The sequence below is a fragment of the Lithobates pipiens genome, unplaced genomic scaffold, assembly GCF_037356315.1.
Source record: "Lithobates pipiens isolate NorthernLeopardFrog02 unplaced genomic scaffold, aLitPip1_a1.2 Scaffold_16, whole genome shotgun sequence".
NCBI lineage: Eukaryota > Metazoa > Chordata > Amphibia > Anura > Ranidae > Lithobates > Lithobates pipiens.
The window spans coordinates 611925576-611946334 of NW_027507748.1; the positions used below are offsets into that span (position 1 = coordinate 611925576).

The 20759-nt window shown below is 46.6% G+C and overlaps 1 protein-coding gene across 4 annotated transcripts in view; it reads left to right on the forward strand.

Moving 5' to 3' along the window:
- Positions 1 to 20759, forward strand: part of WASF3 (WASP family member 3) — a 676822-nt gene that overhangs the window by 266620 nt on the left and 389443 nt on the right. For 2 of the 4 annotated variants that reach the window (XM_077484052.1, XM_077484055.1), the window contains one exon: positions 530 to 691. The exons of the other annotated variants lie outside the window; for them this stretch is intronic. The gene's annotated coding sequence lies outside the window, so the exon portion shown is untranslated. The remainder of the gene's footprint in view (positions 1 to 529; positions 692 to 20759) is intronic. 4 annotated transcript variants of the gene reach the window in all.

The following is a 20759-nucleotide window of genomic DNA, read 5'->3' on the forward strand; positions in this document are numbered from 1 at the left end:
GAATTAATCTATGGATGATGGTACATTCGTTTAATTTTACCTATCTGAGGCTACACTCTCAAAGTCTCTAAGGTCAAACTAAATCCGTTTTAGTTATTAAATGGTTTATTCTGACTGAAAGCTATAAAGAAGGCAAAATGGGTTTAGGACCTCCTACTGGAGCTGTTAGGAAGCAGCAGGCAATGGATTAAAAGAGAATGAGGATAAAAATTAATAGTACATTCACATGATTCCAGTTTTTTTACATTCCAATTTCTTTTAATTGTGAGCTGCAGGAGAATCTGAATTATGTTACTTGCAGATTACTTCTTGTCCCTCCCAGCAGCCAGTGGATGGGGTTTATTGACAGCTGAAACTATCTGTATTACTGTGATGGCTCAGTGGTGTCAGACCCGCATTGGAGCAGCATCATTTGGAACAGTTCTGCCACATGCCCAAAAATATTTAAAAGAAATAAAAAATTTCTATGGAAATCAGATGTAGGCAAATAACTTGGTATACATGTTTACTTTTGTATGTTTTCCTGTAGTTTTCCTTGTGAAACTGGAGTTCCACTTGCCCAAATAAGGGAGTTTCAAGCACTTCGATGGTCATAAAACAATTGGTACTCTGAAGGATTCCACACCCACCCCCGATCTTCAGGAGCATCCCTCCCAAAGCAGGTGTCTCTTGAAAAGCTGCTGAAGCAAAGGTAAAAAATTTCCCCACATCATTCCAATGCTCAGCATACTAACCACATGCCTCCTGAGCACATACCCCCTTCCTGACCAGGCCAATTTTCAGCGCTGTCACACTTTGAATGACAATTGTGCGGTCATGCAACACTGTACCCAATTGAAATTTTTATCATTTTTTTTCAAACAAATAGAGCTCTTTTCATAGTTTTTAATCACCACTGGTTTTTTTTTTTGGCTAAACATACTAAAAAAGACCGGAAATGAAAAAAAAAATTCAAAGTTTGTTATAAAATTTTGCAAACAGGTAATTTTTCTCCTACACTTATGTGCACTGATGAGGCTGCACTGAAGGACACTGATAGGTGGCACGGATGAGGAGGCACTGATGAGGCTGCACTGATAGGCAGCACTAAAGGGCACTGAGAGGTAGCACTGATAGGCAGCACTGATAGGCACCAGTATGCAGCACTGATAGGTGACACTGTTAAGGAGGCACTGATGGACACAGATTGGCAGCACTGATGGGCACTGATAGGTTGCACTGATGGGCACTGATAGGTTGCACTGATGAGCACTGATTGGCAGCACTGGTGGGCACTAATTGGCAGCACTGATAGGCACTAATTGGCAGCACTGGTGGGACTGCACTGATAATCAGGACACTGATCATTGGTACTGATATCCCTTTCACAGTTATCGGCTTTCTTCTTCTCGCCTCATGCTCTTAGCATGAGGAAAGAAACGCCGATAACCGGCTTGTGTTTACATGCCGTGATCAGCTGTCCTTGACTGACAGCTGATTACGTTGTAAAGGGCCACTCTGATTCGCCTCTTACCTCGATCTGTGTTCAGCTGAGTCCAAAGGACTCAGCGATCACTGAATGCCCCGCCCATGTGCTGCAGGTTGCCAGCGCGATCACGGAAGGACATCAGTGGATGCCCTCCTGGCAAGCTAATTCCACGCTGTAGCAGGTTGCAGATCAAAGGTTTTAATAAGGAGACATGAAATACATTTGAGATACGCATATTAGAAGGAAGGTCTAAAGCGTAAGCCACTGGGTTAATCCTGTGAAGAATACGGAAAGGCGCAATGAACTGAGGTGCGAACATCAGAGAGGGAACACAAAGTTGGAGGTTGCGAGATGACAGCCAGACCCTGTCCCCAACCTGGTAGGAAGGTGCAGGCAGATATCTGCGGTCAGTATGGAGTCTGTACCTATCATTAGCATGTCGCAAAGCCTCCTGGACTTGTGCCCAAGTGGAACGAAGACCAGGGAGATGCTCCTCTAACGCAGGAATACTCTGTGGAACAAATGAGTCAGGCAACATGGAAGGTTGGAGCCATAGTTCTACATAAACGGGGACAATCGTGAAGCAGAATTCAATGCACTATTGTGAGCAAACTCTGCCCACGGTTGTTATGATGGTCAGAAATATAGCAACATAGGAATTGCTCCAAGGACTGATTGGCTCGTTCTGCGGGCCAATTAGACTGCGTGGGATACGCAGAGGAGAAAGCAAGCTGTCAACTGTGCACAAAAGGCTCACCAGAACTAGGACACAAACTGACTACCCCTGTCCGAGACAATCACCTTGGGTAGCCCATGTAAGCAAAAGATCTCCCGAGCAAAAGTAAGTCTGGAGCACGGCAGTACGGAGACTCTCTGGCGAACAGTAGCCAGAATACGATCAGGAGGAATCACAGGAACCAGAACTGATTCCATCTTGGAAGTGGAAGAAAATTGTCGTGACAAAGCGTCAGCCCTTACATTCTTAGTACCAGGTAAGAATGAGACAATGTGATTGAAACTTGACAAGAAAAGAGCCCATCGCGCCCTTCTGGGAGAGAGACATTTAGCCTCAGACAAGAATGTGAGATTCTTATGGTCAGTAAGAATGAGAACTGGCACAGTGGCTCAGTTTGATGGGCACAGTAGCTGCATTTGATGGCACAGTGGCTGCATTTGATGGGCACAGTAGCTGTGTTTGATGGGCAAAGTGTCTGCTATTAATGGGCATAGTGGCTGCTTTTAATAGGCACAGTGGCTGCGTTCGAAGGGCACAGTGGCTTTGTTTGATGGGCGCAGTAGCTGCATTTGATGGGCACAGTAGCTGCGTTTGATGGGCACAGTGTCAGCATTTGATGGGCACAATGGCTGCTTTAATGGGTGACAGTGGCTGCGTTTGATGGGCACAGTGGCAGCATTTGATGGGCACAGTGGCTGTGTTTATGGGCACAGTAGCTGCGTTTGATGGGCACAGTGTCAGCATTTGATGGGCACAATGGCTGCTTTAATGGGTGACAGTGGCTGCGTTTGATGGGCACAGTGGCAGCATTTGATTGGCACAGTGGCTGTGTTTATGGGCACAGTAGCTGCGTTTGATAGGCACAGTGGCAGCATTTGATGGGCACAGTGGCAGCCTTTAATGGACACAGTGGCTGCTTTTAATGTTCAGAGTGGCTGCATTTGATGGGAAGTGGCTGCGTTTACTGGGCACAGTGGCAGCATTTGATGGACACAGTGGCTGCTTTTAATGGGCACAGTAGCTGCTTTTAGGCGGGGTACAGTGGCTGCGTTTGATGGGCACAGTAGCTGCGTTTGATTGGCACAGTGGCAGCATTTGATGGTACAGTGGCAGCATTTGATGGGCACAGTGGCTGCTTTTGATGGGCACAGTGGTTACGTTTGATGGGCACGGTGGCTGCGTTTGATGGCGCACTGGCTGCGTTTGATGGGCACAGTGGCTCTATTTGATGGGCACAGTGGCAGCGTTTGAGCACAGTGGCAGCTTTTGATGGGCACAATGGCAGCTTTTGATGGGCACAGTGGCAGCTTTTGATGGGCACAGTGGGTGTTTGATGGGCACAGTAGCTGTGTTTGAGCACAGTGGCAGCTTTTGATGGGCACAGTGGGCATTTGATGGGCACAGTGGGCGTTTGATGGGCACAGTGGGTGTTTGATGGGCACAGTGGCAGCTTTTGATGGGCACAACTTACTTAGGTTCCACTTACTTGAGGCCGGCCTGATGCAGTGCAGGGGAGTCACTCACAGCAAGGCAGCTGCTCTCTCTTCATAAATGCTCCGTTCCCTCTGAGCCACGCTGTCTAAAGAACATGGTAGAAGTGGGTGGGGCTTGTTCACTAGCCGCGGAGGCGGCTCGATATGAATGCTGGGGCGGCCGTGGTGCACTTTGAATTCTGAGGCCGCCGTGGCCTCTGACTGACGTCACTAGCTGGACGCCGGGCAGCCGGCAATTCTAGCAAGTAGCAACCAGTGCAGTCAACTTCAAGTGAGTACCACAGACAGCTTTGGCGCCATTCTTCTGCAGCATATTGTAGCGCTGGGGTGAGGTGCACCCCGGATCGGCTCTGACCTTAGGGCCATCCGTGACAGGACCTCAAGGTTCGGGCTTGGTAGGACAAGACTTCAAAAAGTGACCTGCCTGGCCACAATAAATGCACAATCTCTCCTTCCTCCTAAAGGTTCTCTCATCCGCAGAGAGATGCATGAAACCCAAGTGCATGGGTTCACCTTCACTGACTGGCTCAGTACCAGGAGGCATGGGATTTGAGGAAGACAAGGGTGGCACTGCAAAGCTTGGAGACAAATGTACAGGAGGCTTCCGCAAAAACTCCTTAACCACTTTCAGACCGGACCATTTTGCTGGTCAATGACCAGAGGTCTTTTTACAATTTGGCACTGCGCTGCTTTAACTGGTAATTGCGCGGTCATGCAATGTTGTACCCAAACAAAATTTGCATCCTTTTTTTCCCACAAATAGAGCTTTCTTTTAAAGGTATTTGACTGACTCTGCGATTTTTATTTTTTGCGATATAAACGTAAAAAGACCGCAAATTTTGAAAAAAAAAGATATTTTCTACTTTTTGTTATTAGAAAAATCCAATAAACTCAATTTTAGTCATACATTTAGGCCAAAATGTATTCAGCCACATGTCTTTGGTAAAAAAAAAGTCAATAACTGTATATTTATTGGTTTGCGCAAAAGTTGTCACATCTACAAACTAAGGTACGTTTTTTGGAATTTACGCAGCTTTTAGTTTATGACTGCCTATCTCATTTCTTGAGGTGCTAAAATGGCAGGGCAGTACAAAACCCCCCCAAATGACCCCATTTTGGAAAGTAGACACCCTAAGGAAATTGATAAGAGGCATGTTGAGCCCATTGAATATTTTATTTTTTTGCCTCAAGCGATTGAATAATGACAAAAAAAAAATTATTTATTTTATTTACACAAAGTTGTCACTAAATGATATATTGCTCACACATGCCATGGTTATATGTGGAATTGTACCCCAAAATACATTCTGCTGCTTCTCCTGAGTACGGAGATACCACATGTGGTCGACTTTTTGGAAGCCTAGCCGTGTACGGGGCCCCGAAAACCAAGCACCGCCTTCAGGATTTCTAAGAGCATACATTTGTAATTTCACTCCTCACTACCTATCACAGTTTTGAAGGCCATAAAATGCCAAGATGACACAAAACCCCCACAAATGACCCCATTTTAGAAAGTAGACACCCCAAGCTATTTGCTGAGAGGCATGTTGAGTCCATAGGATATTTTATATTTTGCCACAAGTTGCGGGAATATTACAAACTTTTTTTTTTTTTTTCACAAAGTTGTCACTAAATGATATATTGCTCACACATGCCATGGGCATATGTGAAATGACACCCCAAAATAAATTCTGCTGCTTCTCCTGAGTACGGGGATACCACATGTGTGGGATTTTTTGGGAGCCTAGCCGCGTACGGGGCCCCGAAAACCAAGCACTGCCTTCAGGATTTCTAAGGGTGTAAATTTTTGATTTTACTCCTCACTACCTATCGCAGTTTTGAAGGCCATAAAATGCCAAGATGGCACAAACCCCCACCAAATGACCCCATTTTGGAAAGTAGACACCCCGGTACACTAGTGAGACTCACAGGTAAAAAAGCACCTAGGCTGTCAGCGACTGTATCAAAACGCTACAAAAAAAACTGTTAGCGATCGCAGGGATCAGGCCTGACTCTGCGAACGCTGCAGTTATGTGTGTTGTGTTTTGTAAGTGACAGTGATCGATCGATACTGCACTTGGGTGGGCTGGTCTGGGCTTGGCGGAGGGGCTAAACGCAGGTGCTAGCAGGTATCTGGGCTGATCCCGCTAACAATGCATTTTGGGAAACCTAAACTGCTGGCGACGCTAATATAGATCTGATCAGATACTATATTACTAAGGGAGGTGTATGCTTTGTGCGTGGGTGTTAGCGGTACTGGCACTAACCTGACGCTGCCTGGGGCGACGCAGAAGTTATCTGACCCTCAAACTTATATCACCCGCCGGGTGATCAGGGGGTTAAACCTTTATTAGGTAATAAATGGCGGGTGCCCTGAAACTATAAAAAAAATAACTAACCAACCAGCGTCACCAGTAACAGTTATATGGTGATCACTGGTGAAAGGGTTAACTAGGGGGCAATCAGGGGGCTTTATGCGGTAGTATATGGGGGTCCCTGGTGCTATAAAAAGCTGCGGCACTAATACAGCGATCAGAAAAACGATCGCTTATTAGGCTGGGTTCACACTGGAGCGATGCGGGAACGCCACGAATCTGCGGTGGGTTCCCGCATCACACTGCCCTATGCGAACTGCTGGGAGTGTCAGTGAAATGTTAATGACACCCCCAGATCAGTTTGCAGATCGCAGTGCGATCTGCAAACTCGGACAGGAATCGGATCGCATGATGTGAACACCCATGCGATCCGATTCTGCTGCGGACCAAAAAAAGGGTCCCGTGCGAGTTTTCGGCGGGTGCGGCGCGAATTCAGCCATACTATCTGTATGGCTGAACTCGAATCGCACACAGAGATCGGATGTGATTTGCACTGCAGTGCGGTGCGAATCACATCCGTTCTCATAAACCGCTGCAATGTGAACCCAGCCTTAGTGACACTGGCGACGGGGGGTGATCACGGAGTGATTTCACTCCTCACTACCTATCACAGTTTTGAAGGCCATAAAATGCCAAGATGACACAAAACCCCCACAAATGACCCCATTTTAGAAAGTAGACACCCCAAGCTATTTGCTGAGAGGCATGTTGAGTCCATGGGATATTTTATATTTTGCCACAAGTTGCGGGAATATTATAAACTTTTTTTTTTTTTCACAAAGTTGTCACTAAATGATATATTGCTCACACATGCCATGGGCATATGTGAAATGACACCCCAAAATAAATTCTGCTGCTTCTCCTGAGTACGGGGATACCACATGTGTGGGATTTTTTGGGAGCCTAGCCGCGTACGGGGCCCCGAAAACCAAGCACTGCCTTCAGGATTTCTAAGGGTGTAAATTTTTGATTTTACTCCTCACTACCTATCGCAGTTTTGAAGGCCATAAAATGCCAAGATGGCACAAACCCCCACCAAATGACCCCATTTTGGAAAGTAGACACCCCGGTACACTAGTGAGACTCACAGGTAAAAAAGCACCTAGGCTGTTAGCGACTGTATTAAAACAATACAATAAAAACTGTTAGCGATCGCAGGGATCAGGCCTGACTCTGCAAACGCTGCAGTTATGTGTGTTGTGTTTTGTAAGTGACAGTGATCGATCGATACTGCACTTGGGTGGGCTGGTCTGGGCTTGGCGGAGGGGCTAAACGCAGGTGCTAGCAGGTATCTGGGCTGATCCCGCTAACAATGCGTTTTGGGAAACCTAAACTGCTGGCGATGCTAATATAGATCTGATCAGATACTATATTACTAAGGGAGGTGTATGCTTTGTGCGTGGGTGTTAGCGGTACTGGCACTAACCTGACGCTTCCTGGGGCGACGCAGAAGTTATCTGACCCTCAAACTTATATCACCCGCCGGGTGATCAGGGGGTTAAACCTTTATTAGGTAATAAATGGCGGGTGCCCTGAAACTATAAAAAAAATAACTAACCAACCAGCGTCACCTGTAACAGTTATATGGTGATCACTGGTGAAAGGGTTAACTAGGGGGCAATCAGGGGGCTTTATGCGGTAGTATATGGGGGTCCCTGGTGCTATAGAAAGCTGCAGCGAACCTAAATACCTACCTGCCTAACTAGCGTCACCTGTGACACTAATACAGCGATCAGAAAAACGATCGCTTATTAGGCTGGGTTCACACTGGAGCAATGCGGGAACGCCACAAATCTGCGGCGGGTTCCCGCATCACACTGCCCTATGCGAACTGCTGGGAGTGTCAGTGAAATGTTAATGACACCCCCAGATCAGTTCGCATATCGCAGTGCGATCTGCAAACTCGGACAGGAATCGGATCGCATGGTGTGAACACCCATGCGATCCGATTCTGCTGCGGACCAAAAAAAGGGTCCCGTGCGAGTTTGCGGCGGGTGCGACGCAAATTCAGCCATACTATCTGTATGGCTGAACTCGAATCGCACAGAGATTGGATGTGATTTGCACTGCAGTGCAGTGCGAATCACATCCGTTCTCATAAACCGCTGCAATGTGAACCCAGCCTTAGTGACACTGGCGACGGGGGGTGATCACGGGGTTAAACCTTTATTGGGGGGTTAGGGGGGTACCTTAGAACTAAAGGGGGCTAACCCTAACTGCCCTAACAGTTATTACAGTCACAAATGACACCAATGCAAAAAAAAAAATGCAATTGGTGTCACTGTGACTGGGGGTGCAGGGGTGATTGGGGGGGTGATCGGGGGGTGAAGGGGAGGTGAGAGTGTGCCTGGCATGTTCTACTGTGTAGTGTAGTGTTGGTGCAACTCACCGATCCTCTCTCCTCGGTGCCGGAACGAAAAATACCGACATGGAGGAGAGATTACATCACTTCCTCTGCCTGTGTTTACATTACAGGAGAGGAAGTGATGTCATGCTGCACTTCCATTCGTCAGGAGCGATCGCGAGGGGGTGGCCATGAATGAATGGCCGCCCCCTCATCCCGGATCGCTCCTGAACGGATTCCGACCGCCGCTGGCACCGGGGGGGCCCAATCGGGCCCCCCACCCGCGGGAAGGCAGGGACGTACAGGTACGCCCATATGCCTGCCCGCGCCATTCTGTCGACGTACATCGTCGTGCGTCGGTCGGCAACTGGTTAAAAGAGAGTCTTTCTCTGAATCTGGAGGATGGCAAAAGTCATCAAATTTCCAGCTCAGTGGGTATGTTCCAAACAACCTCTGCTGCCAGAGTACGGAATTCAATGGCGTAATTGGCAACAGTTCTCGTACTCTGATGGATATGAGGCACTTGGCAGCAGAAGCAGAGTGTGCGGGAACATCAAATACCCTTTTAAAAGAAGCCACAAATTCAGGGTAACTCGAGACAACAGGTTTTTGCGTCCCTCATAGAGGGTTTGCCCAGGCCAAGGCTCTCTCAGAAAGCAAAGATATCATGAAACCTACTTTACTTCTGTCGATGGAAAACGCCTGGGGCAGCATCTCAAAGTAGTATAGCTCAACCTGGTTGAGAAGCCCATTGCATTGGACTGGATCGTCCCCAAATCGCTGGGGAAGTGGAGTGGAACCAGACACACCGCTTATAGAGGTAATACTCGAGACAGGGGCCTGCACAGAGACTGGAGCAGCAGCAGGGACGAACTGCAACACAGGATGTACCGGAGCAGCCACAGTGGAAGATTCCAGGTGAACCGTGTGACTCAGGAGCGTTTGTAACGCCATGGCAAACTGATCCATGCCAGTGTTGCCAACTGTCCGTTAATTTACGGGCAGCCCATAAGTTTCAGCCTGTTTTCAGGCCGCCCGTAAATATCCATTACGGGCAGCTGTGCCTGTAAAAAAGATAGCTGTGGGCCGACAATGCAACAGCGCATGCTCTGTTCTGAAGCCTGCCGAGCTTGGGAAAACTCGTACATGCTCGGCCAGACGGGCGCATGCTCAGTGATGTGATGGCGCTGCCTGGCGCCATTTCTAGTTGCTGTCCCAGTGGTACCAAGTGCCAACCTCCCTTGCTAGAATTTACCCATCAGTCTCTGAGTTGTGTTGGAGAGGATGCATGCATATTTGGTGGGGCTGTCCGTTAGTCTAACCCTTTTGGTCTGCTGTCCGCAGATGCATATCGGATAGTCTAGGTATAGATGTGCCTTTTTCCCCGAAGCACTTTCTGCTTCACATCCCCCCCATCCCCCTTCTCACTATAAATGCAGTGCTCTCCCTCACCTCGGCAATGCCACAAAGCGACTTATACCAATTCACTGGAAGAGCCCGCGAGTCACAAGTGAGTAGAACTGTCTTGGGAAGGTGACGGAGATCATGGAAGCAGAGGAATGGGTGGCCACGCGCAAAGGAACTCGTGAGCGCTTTGACTCAATCTGGGACCATGGTGGAGACCTCTAGTCTTGATGTTGCCTTGTAAACTTTGGCGGATCCTGCCTTCGAGCAACTTGTTCCCTGTGAACCGGGCCCTGAATCAGGTTCAGAACCAGGTACAAAATTAGCATTTGATGTTCCTAGTGTAGATATACCCCATCAGCCAATGAACCAAGTGTGTTTGCCGATTTAGAAAGGCCTTAGCGGTACTTGTATATCATTTTCTTTTCCTTTTGTATATTTTTTTTCATGTCGTCTTTGTTCCTACTTAAATTTATGTGAGTCTAAAGCCTCATACACACGGTCGGACTTGTACAAACTTTTCCGTGGACTTTTGTACAAAGGGCGTGGTCCACAAGTTTGTATTGCATACACACGGTCGGACTTTTTGACAACAAACACAAACGTGGTGACGTCACAACGTACGGACGCCACATCAAAAGAGGACGTTCAATGACTCCAGCGCCACCTTTGGTCAACTTCTGTATTGTAGTCTGATCGTTTGCATAAGTTCTGAGCATGCGTGTTTGTACCTTGTACAAAAGTCCGATGCTTTTGCGTACACACGGTCGGACTTTGCTCCATCGGACTTTTGTTGCCAGAAAGTTTGTCCGTTCGCACAGCCAACAAAAGTCCGATGAAAACAGAAAAAGTTTGTCCGATGGAGCGTACACACAGTCGGATGTTGCTCCAAAACAGCTAATTTGCATGTTTGTTGTCAAAAAGTCCGACCGTGTGTACGGGCCTTTAGATGCTGCAAGGCATCTGCTTTGATTTACTGAGCGAGCCCTCTCTACTTCCCCCAAAGTGTGAGGGGAACATCCACTTAAATCGAAAATCTAGGACAGGGATGGGCTCGTACTAACAATAATTATACTCATGGTGTAATGTATTGTGGCGCTACCGATATCAGTATTTGCCCTTAAGGTGCATTTTGCCTTCCCTTTCCCCTTACCCTTTTGTCTGTACACTGTTTTGTATGGCTTAAAATGTAAAATAAAGATTATATATAAAAAAAATAATAATAATAAAAAAAATGAAAGAGACCATAAAACTGGTAGATTTTTCCAGTAAAATGTAGGAACATTGCCAGTTGTCTATATAGAAATCTCCCCTGGAATTCATGAGGTATTATAGACACTCGTTAGAAATATGTCTCCTGTTCATGCAACAAACGGCGCAGCTTGGGACAGATTAATGCAACTGTCAGTAAAGTGTATATGAATCTTTTGCAAAATTGCCTGAGAGAGAATTTTGTCTGTCACACAATACTTATACCAACCTAAAGGAAGTCTTATGCCGCGTACACACGATCAAACAAGCGAGTGGAAAAGTCCGGCAAACTGAAGTCCGCCGGACAATCCCCCCGTGTGTAGCCTCCGGCATACTTTTTTGACCCGAAAGTACGGCGGACTTAGAAAGTAGTTTTGCACTCCAATCTTCCCGCCGGACTCGCATTTCGGCGGACAATCTGGCCGTGTGTGTGCCAGTCCGCCGTACTTTTGAAATGAGCGGACTTTTCCCGCCCGGAGAAAAGTCTGTTCATTTCGAGCGGGTCTGCAGGTAGGCGGGGCCCGCAAAGGAGAAGCCGCTGGCCCCGCCACCTGGTATGGACTTAAAGGGGAACCCCAACGCCAAAAAAAGTCGGCGTGGGGGTCCCCCCCAAGTCCACAACAGACCCTTGTCCGAGCACGCTACCCGGCCAGCCAGGAAAGGAGGGGCGAGCGAGCGCCCCCCCCCCCCCCCCCCCCTGAGCCGTACCAGGCCGTGTGCCCTCAACATGGGTGGTGCCTTGGGGAAGGGGGGGCTGCGCACCCCCCCAGCCCAAAGCACCTTGTCCCCATGTTGATGAGGACAATGGCCTCTTCCCGACAACCCTGGCCGTTGGTTGTCGGGGTCTGCGGGTGGGGGGCTTATCGGAATCCGGGAGCCCCCTTTAATAAGGGGGCCCCCGGATACCGGCCCCCCACCCTATGTGAATGAGTATGGGTTATACCCCTACCCATTCACCTGTGAAATAAAGTACAAAAAAAAAAATCACAACACACAAGATAAAATAATTTATTGCACAGCTCCGGGGGTCTTCTGTCTTCGGGGGTCTTCTCGCCGGACTCCTCCGCTATCTTCTTGTAGCTCTTTTGCTAGCGGAGGAGCCCGGCATTCTTCTTCGTCGCCGCGGCCTCTTCTTCCGACTTCGGGGGTCTTGTCCCCCTCTTCGGTTCTTCTGCTGGGCCACCGCGCCTTCTTATAGCTCTTTTACAGGCGGTGGCCCGGTCTTCCGCCGCCGCCGCCGCCGCCGCCTTCCGTTCTTTTTCTTCTTCTCCTGGAGATGTTGACTCAACGTTCTCTCCGGCCGCAATGCCAGGGACGCGCTGCGACTTATATAGGGACAAGGGGCAGTTTCACATGGGTTGATGTCACATGGGTTGATGTCACATGGCGACAGTCCCAGCAACCTCCGGGACTGTGACATCGTAAGGGGGCAGGGGTCACCATGTGACATCAACCCATGTGACACCGCCCCTTGTCCCTATATAAGTTGCAGCGCAGCGCGTCCCTGGCATTGCGGCCGGAGAGAACGTCGAGTCAACATCTCCAGGAGAAGAAGGAGAAGAAGAACCCTACAGGGCGCCGGCGGCGACGGAAGACCGGGCCACCGCCCTGTAAAAGAGCTATAAGAAGGCGCGGTGGCCCGGCAGAAGAACCGAAGAGGGGGACAAGACCCCCGAAGTCGGGAGAAGAGGCCGCGGTGACGAAGAAGAATGCCGGGCTCCTCCGCTAGCAAAAGTGCTACAAGAAGATGTGTGTTGTGTTTTTTTTTGTACTTTATTTCACAGGTGAATGGGTAGGGGTACATTGTACCCCATACTCATTCACATAGGGTGGGGGGCCTGTTGTGGACTTTAAGTCCATACCAGGTGGCGGGGCCAGCGGCGTCTCCTTCGCAGGCCCCGCCTACCTGGAGACGCGCTCGAAATGAGCGGACTTTCCTCCGCGTGTGTGGGCGAGTCCGTTCATTTCAAAAGTAGGGCGGATAGTACGGCGGACTTAGTACGCCGTATTAGTCCGCTGAAAAAGTGCCGTGTGTGGGCAAGTAGCTCGTTCGGAAATTCCGACGGACAGTCTGGCGGGAAGTCCGCCAGACTAAGTCCGTCGGATAGACGGCTACGTGTGTACGCGGCATTACCGGTATTTACCTGCACTTTTCTCATCATTGATTTTGTGATATTTCTTTATAAATTTGTCACAGCCATAGCAGCAGAATATAAGAACCACAAGAATTAGTTGCGTGTGTCAGAAGCAGCAAGAAAACCGCCATAGTATTTTCTAATGCAGCCATAATACCAGAAAAGTGTTACAAGTGCTTTATTGAATGGCTCCCCTTGTGTATAAAAAGAGCTTGAAGGCCTTCAGTACCCCCCATGTGAGTACAGCTAAGAATAAGGGACTTGTGGATACAGGTAAGAATAAAGTACATGTGCGTATAGGTAAGAATAAATTACATGTGAGTAGAGGTAAGAATAAGGTACATGTGGGCACAGGTAGTAATAAATTACTTGTGGGTACAGGTAAAAATAAGGTACCGGTACATGTGTGTATAGGTAAGAATAAATTACATTTGGGAACAGATAGGAATAAGGTACTCGTGGGTACAGGTAAGAATAAGGAGCATGTGGGTAGAGGTAAGAAGGTACATGTGGGTACAGGTAGGAATAAAACACATATGAGTACAGGTAAGAATAAAGTACATGTGGGTACAGGTAAGAATACGGCAAATGTGGGTACAGGTAAGAATAAAGTACATGGGGATACAGGTAGGAACAAGGGACATGAGGGTAGAGATAAGAATAAGGTACATGTGGGTACAGGTAAAAATAAAAGTACATGTGGGTACAGGTAAGAATAAGGCAAATGTGGGTACAGGTAAGAAAAGGGTACATGGGGATACAGGTAAGAATAAAGTACATATACCCACATGTGGGCACAGGTAGGAATTAGGGACATATGGGCATAGGTAAGAATAAGGTACATGTGGGTGCAGGTAAGAATTAGGTGCATGTGGGTACAGGTGGGAATGAAGTACATGTGGGTACAGATAAGAATGTGGGTACAGGTAAGAATGGGGTACATGTGGGTACAGGTAAGAATGGGGTACATGTGGGTACAGGTAAGAATAAATTACCTGTGGGTACAGGTAAGAATGAGGTACATGTGGGTACAGGTAAGAATAAATTACCTGTGGGTACAGGTAAGAATGAGGTACATGTGGGCAGAGGTAAGAATGAGTTACTTGTGGGTACAGGTAAGAATAAATTACCTGTGGGTACAGGAAAGAATGAGGTACATATGGGTACAGGTAAGAATGAAGTACATATGGGTACAGGTAAGAATAAAGTACATGTGATTACAGGTAAAGCCCCATACACACGATCGGACTTTGTACAAACTTTCCCTTGGATTTTTGTGCAAAGGGTGTTGGCTGTAAGTTTGTATTACATACACACGATCAGACTTTCTAGGCAACAAACACGAACGTAGTGACGTTTCAACGTACTGACGACACTTCAAAAGAGGACGTTCAATTACTCCAGCGCTACCTTTGGTCAACTTCTGTATTGTTGTCTGCTCTTTTGCATTGGTTCTGAGCATGTGTGTTTGTACTTTGTACAAAAGTCCTATGGTTTTCTGTACACACGATCGGACTTTGCTCCATCGGACTTTTGTTGCCGGAAAATTTATCCGTTTGCGCAGCCAACAAAAGTCAGATGAAACCCGAAAAAGTTTGTCCGATGGAGTGTACACGGTCGGATGTTGCCTTAAAACAGCTAATTTGCATGTTTGTTGTCAAAAAGTCAGATCGTGTGTATGGGCCTTTAGAATAAGGTAAATGCGGGTACAGGTACGAATAAAGTACATGGGGGTACAGGTAAGAATAAAGTACATGTGGGTACAAGTAATAAGACAAATGTGGGTACAGGTAAGAATAAAGTACATGTGGGCGCAGGTAAGAATAAGGGACAAGGGGGTACAGGTAGGAACAAGGGGTACAGGTAATAAATACTGTTACAGCATATTTTGAGCTGAATCTTGTGTTTTTGGCTTGTAGTTGTTTAAAGGTAAAATTGTGAGATAATCTGCAGTGACATCTAGTGGTTCATAATAATAAACCATCTGCAAACCATGCTGACCTGTTTAATAGCAGTGAAAAAAATATGGATTACTAAAGCTGCAGAGACGCTGTAGTAGAAAAAATGTACATTGTTCCATAAAAACAGTGATTTTACACACACAAGGATTACAATGTAACCAAATAAATGCTTTCCGGTGGAGAGGAAATGTATAGATAACTGGATAGTATGTCAATTGTTCAATATACAACCATAATCTATTGTAAGCTCTGATGAGCAGGGTCATCTGATCCCTCCTGTATTGAATTGTATTGTAAGTGTACTGTTTGCCCTCATGTTGTAAAGAGCTGCGCAAACTGTTGGCGCTATATAAATCCTGTATATTAATAATTTCAAAAAGGTGGGATGCTGTGTAAAATCGACATAAAAATAGAATAAAATGATCTGCAAATCTCTTAAACTTGTATTTTTTTCACAATAGAAAATAGAAAACATATCAAATGTTTAAACTGAGAAAATGTATCCTTTTAATAAGGTAACTTTGAAACTGATGGCAGCCATATGTCTCAAAAAAAGGTGGGACAGGGCAACAAAACACTGGCAAAGTGGTACTAACAAGGAAGGTCTGGAAGAACATTTTACAACTATTTAGGTTTATTGGCAACAGGTTGGTAACATAACTGGGTATAAAAAAGGGCATCTTAGAGAGCCAGAGTGTTTCAGAAATAAAGATGGTCAGAAGGTCACCAATTTGTGAAAAGTTGCATCGAAAAAGTGTCAAACAATTTCAGAACAATGTTCCTCTGGGCTTTTTTTCTCAGAAAATAGGGCAGGGACTCAACCATGAGAATGCAGGGGTCAGAGGTATGTAATGCAGAAAGTGCAGGGGTCAGGAGTAAGTGATGCCCAAGCCATAGTACAGAATACAACCAGAAATGACCCTCTCCAGCCAGTACAAACTCATCTCCCCAAGACCATATTCATCCGAATTCAAATCTCACCCATCAGTCATGTTTACCCACACAGGGATGCACAGGTGTTTTTGTACATTTCCATATAGGCAGTCCCATTGATATCTGCACAGACACAGCCGCTGTGTTCTGATATGATATCCATGTGGGTGTGACTGCATGCCCCTGAACTCACCCTGGGTGCTTTGGGACAGTAACACCCGCAACATATCCCATTCGGAGCAGCAGATGTGTCTATGTAGCCCCTCTGTTCCAATAGATAGCAATGAGAATACTAACACAGGGATGCATGGGACACCTGTACATCCATGCACAAACATTGCCTTGCACTAGGTCCAGATATAATCTCCCTGTCCACCCCCCTCTGTAGAAACCATTCCCTCCCAGCCTCTTGTAAAATACATTTTTTTCACCCAACTAGTTCTTTGTTCTATATTCCAGAAAAAAACAGATGAACCATATACACTAGTTCACACTGCAAAGTCTTATTGTACATAAGGCTGTATTTTTCTCCCTGCACTTCTACTGTGTGGAAAGCAGGCTTTTTTATTCTGATGCCACAATAGAGGTGGTGCTGTACTCATTATTCTCAGGCATTGGTATCACAACATGTAGCTATGCTAAAGAGAGAAGAGAAGAAGGCGTCTTCAGAGTGCTCAGCCTGTTCCCACAAGCTGCCCATTGTTGGGCAGAACTTGAGTAGGAGGAGGATGATGAAATTAGAAGAAATGGCCGCACACCACTGTAGATCAAAATTATTTTTATTTGGACAACCCAAAAACGACAGGAAACAGAATGCTGGGTAGACGTGTTTCGCACACTTCACATGTGCTTAGTCATTACTTAGGAGGAGGATGATGCCAGATCAGTCTGCACCTGCTGCTCCCGCCTGCCGAAGCCGATAATTTGCAGACCACACTTACCGACACTAGGTGGTCAAAAGAGATTCTGGTCATGCCAGCACCTCCTGGATTAAGGTACCACCCCCTCACCTCCCCCACCTATACTACTGCCCACCCTTTCCTCTGCTGTTATTGGTATATGCAGGACAGGGAAGGTTCTGTGTGCCCTGCTGGGAGAGCAGCGCACGGGGCTGTTGGCAGAGTTCCACCATGTTCCAGCTGAAAAAAAAAAAAAAAACATGTGTTCCTTAATATAAAATTGCAAAATACAGTACATAATATAATCAAAAGCTTCTGAGAATCTGGAGAAATCTCGGCGTGCAAGGGACAAGGCCGAAATGCAATATTTTAGGCTTATGATCTTCGGACACTGCATTAAATACAGCCATGATTTTGTGATGACACTAGATGGGCTCAGAAATACTTCCAAAATCAGTCTATAAACACAGTTTACCATTCTATCCAAAGATATAAGGTAAAGCTCCATCCTGCAATGAAGAAGCCATATCTGAACATGATCCAGAAACGCAGCTGTCTTCTCTGGGTCAAAGCTCATTTAAAACGATCTGTTGCAAAGTGGAAAATGTTCTGTGATCAGACACTTTTAAATTTGCCATTCTTTTTTGCAACCTCGGGCACTGCATTCTCCAGACTAAAGAGGAGAGGGACCTTCTGGTTTGTTATCAGCCCTCATCAGTTCAAAATCCTGCATCTCTGATGGTATGGGGGTGCATTAGTGTGTATAGAATGGGACGTGTGCACATATGGAAAGGTACCACTGATGCTGAAAGATATATCCAGATTTTAGAGCACCATATGCTCAGGCAAGAAAGGTACAACATTCCTTTCCCAAACCTCCAGTTACTAGCCTACTCAGTTCCCAGATTTTATAGAGTGTTGTTAACCACTTGCCAATAGGGTTTAGGTCTGGAGACATGCTTGGCCAGTCCATCACCTTTACCCTCAGCTTCATTAGCAAGGCAGTGGTCATCTTGGAGGTGTGTTTGGGGTCGTCATCTTGTTGGAATACTGCCCTGTGGCCCAGTTTCTGAAGGAAAGGGATTATGCTCTGCTTCAGTATGTCACATGTTGGCATTCATAGTTCCCTCAATGAACTGTAGCTCCCCAGTGCCGGCAGTGCTCATGCAGCCCCAGACCATGACACTCCCACCACCATGCTTGACTGTAGGCAAGACACACTTGACTTTGTACTCCTCACCTGGTTGCTACCACACATGCTTGACACCATCTGAGCCAAATAAGTTTATCTTGGTCTCATCAGACCATGGGACATGGTTCCAGTAATCCATGTCTTTAGTCTGCTTGTTTTCAGCAAACTGTTTGCGGGCTTTTTTGTGCATCATCTTTAGAATAGGCTTCCTTCTGGGACAATAGTCATGCAGACTAATTTGATGCAGCGTGCAGCGTATGGTCTGAGCACTGACAGACTAACCCCCCCAGCCCTTCAAACTCTGCAGCAATGCTGGCAGCACTCATATTTCCCAAAGACAACCTCTGGTGCTGAGCACGTGCACTCAACTTCTTTGGTCGAGGCCTGGTCTGAGTGGAACCTGTTAAACTACTGTATGGTCTTGGCCACCTTGCTACAGCTCAGTTTTGGGGTCTTGGCAATCTTGTTATAGCCTAGGCCAGGGGTGTCCAAACTTTTTTCAAAGAGGGTCAGATTTGATGAAGTGAACATACATGAGGGCCGACCATTTTGCCTGACATTCTTAGAACCTTTAAAATTTGGTCTATGGGTGTCCGTCCGAGCACTAATACACTGCCCAGCAAGAATTCTCTTGCCTTTGTCTCGCTCGCTCCTGACACATAGACGCGTGCTCTGGTCTTTAGGGGTACCCTTAATTATTAATGGTACCCCACACATTGGAAAATGGGGGGTGCTTTTGGTGCAGTGCAATTAAAAAAAAAAAAGGTTGGGGACTTCTTTCCCTGCATTTTTGTGGGTAGGGAAGCCCATTGAAATGAATGGGCTGCCCTACACACAGCATGCAGCCACACGGATGTGAACCAAGGGCTTGTTCACACGTCAGGTTGGATGGGCAGTAAAACTACATGGTTAAGTTGTTTTTACCACCCCAACTTCTACCCCTTTAGCTGCAGAGGGTGCAGCTGAGGGTGTACACATGCTGTGGCTACAGCCGGAGGTATACCCAGGATGAACGGGCCTGCACTGCAACTACCCCGCAACTGTGTGGATTGCACAGTTGCAGTACAGTGATGCTGCATTTACGGGCTTAAAACAGGTGGTGAGGAGGTAGCAAATGCCTCTGAAAAGCAATCTCTGCTTGGATTGCTTTTTGGAGGAGCAGCAGTCCTGGCTGCTATCACACACAAGCCCTACAAAAGCAGTTCTGATGGTACAGGAATGGGGGGGCGGGATCTGGATTAAAGTAACATACACACATACAGACACATGCACACACACATACAGACAAATGCACGCACACACATACAGACACATGCATACACATACATATAGACATACATACGTACAGACACATGCACACACATCCAGACACATGCACACACATACAGACACATGCACACATACAGACACATGCGCGCACACACACACACACATATATACAGACACATGCATACACATTCATACATACATACATACAGACACATGCATACACATACATACAGACATATATACAGACACATGCATACACATGCACACACATACATAAAAAGACATACATACAGAAACACACACACACACACACACATACAGACACATTACCACACATATGGATAATGACAGAACTCTGGACGACCACACTCCAAAGCTAAAACGATGCTTTATTCAAATGATATTTAGGACACAGCAAATGACATCACAGCAAAAGATGCTAACAGCTGACGCGTTTCGCACTAAAGCTAGTGCTTACTCATAGCTGGTTGCTCATTACTCCACATATACAAACACATGCACACACATACATACATACATAAAGACACATACATATATACAGACACATGCACACACATACAGACACATTCCTACAGACATACATACAGACACATGCATACACATACATACAGACACATGCATACACATACAGACACATTCCTACAGACATACATACAGACACATGCATACACATACATACAGACACATGCATACACATACAGACACATGCATACACATACATATGCACATACATACAGACACATGCACACACATACAAATACATGCACACACATTCATACAGACATACATACAGACACATGCATACACATACAGACTCATGCATACACATACATACAGAAATATATACAGACACATGCACACACATACAGACACATGCATACACATTCATACAGACACATGCATACACATACAGACACATACATACAGACATATATACAGACACATGCACACACATACATACACCGATTGGCTGAAACTTCAAGCCGCAAGCCCATTGGCCAAACAATTCGCAAGCCCATTGGCCGAACATCAAGTTGCAAGCCGATTGGCCGAAACTTTAAGCTGCAAGCCGATTGGCCGAATCTTCAAGTCGCAAGCCGATTGGCCGAAACTTTAAGCTGTAAGCCGATTGGCCGAAACTTCAAGTCGTCCGAAACTTTAAGCCGCAAGCCGATTGGCCGAAACTTCAAGTCGCAAGCCGATTGGCCGAAACTTCAAGTCGCAAGCCGACTGACCGAAACTTCAAGCCGCAAGCCGATTGGCCAAACCTTCAAGCTG